The sequence below is a fragment of the Bison bison genome, unplaced genomic scaffold, assembly GCF_000754665.1.
Source record: "Bison bison bison isolate TAMUID 2011002044 unplaced genomic scaffold, Bison_UMD1.0 scf7180017864174, whole genome shotgun sequence".
Classification (NCBI taxonomy): Eukaryota; Metazoa; Chordata; class Mammalia; order Artiodactyla; family Bovidae; genus Bison; species Bison bison.
In genome coordinates, this window is record NW_011494746.1 from 2,853,257 (window position 1) to 2,855,130 (window position 1,874).

Genomic DNA, 1,874 nt, shown 5'->3' on the forward strand with positions numbered 1-1,874 from the left:
CACACACTATATCATATAGAATGTAGGAATCTGGAGAAAAAGCGTTAAAAAAAGGTTGGCGTAAAAAAAACTCTTAAATTCTATGTTTGATGACATCTTTAAATGTATTCACTATAACCCTTTTATAGAGTTATATAATAATATATATATTTCTCTCAAATGAAAGTTGTCATCTTATAAAAAAAAAGTAGTTTTTTTTTTTTAAAAAAAAAACCTCAGACTTGTAATTGCTTTTGTCACATGTCATGAATTAGTCTCTGTTCTGTAAAGAAAATGCCTTAGGAGCCAGCTGTCGAAATGACTTCAGTGCTAAGTGTCTTGCCGCTGAAAGCACTGCTTCAGTGAGAGATCCTCCTTCGACTGGAGTGACCTGGCATTGGCCTGTCATGACCCACAACCTCTGATTGTGATCCTCTGCCACGCATCAGGGGCAGGGAATTAGTGATGAAAAGGTTAACAGACACAGTCTTTGTCATTCTGGCAGCTCTCTAAAGAGTAAGAGGAACCTTTGATGACAGAATTCCACTTGCTAACCTAGCAGAACCATGGCCTTCAGAAGCTTAGCCAGAAACAGACCTGCCCATGATTGCTGAGAATCACTCTGAGCAACAAAGACCCAAGAGGCTGATTGCTCTAGTCTTGTACCAAACTTTGCCCCTTTTTGTCCATTTACTTTATTATGTTTAATTTTTTTCCTTAAAAATGTTTTAATATATATATGCATATTATAGCTATATAGAGAGCATGTCATCACTCACTCTGTGTGTGTGTTTGTGTAAAGAAAATTGTCTAAAGTGGGCCTCTGGGAAGGAGAGATGAGGCAAGCAGACTTTTACTTTCTATTTTTTTTATTTCTGTTTGATTTTTATAAATTAATTTTGTAATTTTAAATAGAAATTAAATTTGTTTAAAATTTAAATAAGATGGCTTTTGAAAAGATTTATATATAAAAAATGTGTATTGAAATGTCAAATATAATAGCAAAAAGAAAAAAGAAACTAAAGTTTAACAATGAGTAAAGTTATGTTCTGTTCATTAAAGTGGAATATTATATAGCCATTCAATAATGAGATTTTCTTTCAGAGGATACTTAATAATATAAGAAACATAGGTAAGAAAAACAGTATAAATTGTTTAAATAGCATGATCTCAAATTATAAAAATGTTTATACATATGTGATAAAAATATTAGTAACCTTTTTGCTGGATAATGGGGTTATGGATGTTTTTATTTTCTTCCTTGCCTCATCCTAGTTTGCCCAAATCTCTATAATCTGAGCCTTTAAACATTGTTTTAAATACACAGAGCTAAGATTGAGTGGTGATGGAGTGTACTGCTCTATCCTTCACTCTTGTGGAAGTTGGCAGGAGCTAGTTCAATGTTCTGATCATCAGGCTTGATGCTGAGTTTTCTAGTGCTGGTTCTGGGTTTCAGAGCAGGTGATTTACAGGCAACCAGGGCACATTTGGGCTCCCCTCGTAGCTCAAACAGTAAAGAATCCACCTGTATATGCAGGAGACCTGTGTTCAATCTCTGCATTAGGAAGATCCCCTGGAGAAGGAAATGGCTACCTGTTCCAGTATTCTTGCCTGGAGAATTCCATGGACAGAGGAACCTAGCAGGCTATCGTGCATGGGGTCGAAAAGAGTCAGACACGACTGAGTGACTAACACACACACACGGGCACGTTTACAAGGAAATCCAAAAGGAAGCATACCAAGTGCCAGCCAGTGCCCTAGTCCACATCTTCTTCCTGTGAAGATTCACTCAGAAGTTTAATGCTGGGACTTGCCTGGTGGTCCAGTGGTTAAGAACCTGCCGATTGACATGAGTTATATCCCTGGTCTGGGAACTAAGACCCCACATGCCGCAG

General features: G+C 37.0%; 1 protein-coding gene across 3 annotated transcripts in view; it reads left to right on the plus strand.

Moving 5' to 3' along the window:
* The window catches only part of FRMD6 (FERM domain containing 6), an 88,947-nt gene that overhangs the window by 79,976 nt on the left and 7,097 nt on the right, over window positions 1-1,874 (plus strand). The window lies entirely within an intron of this gene.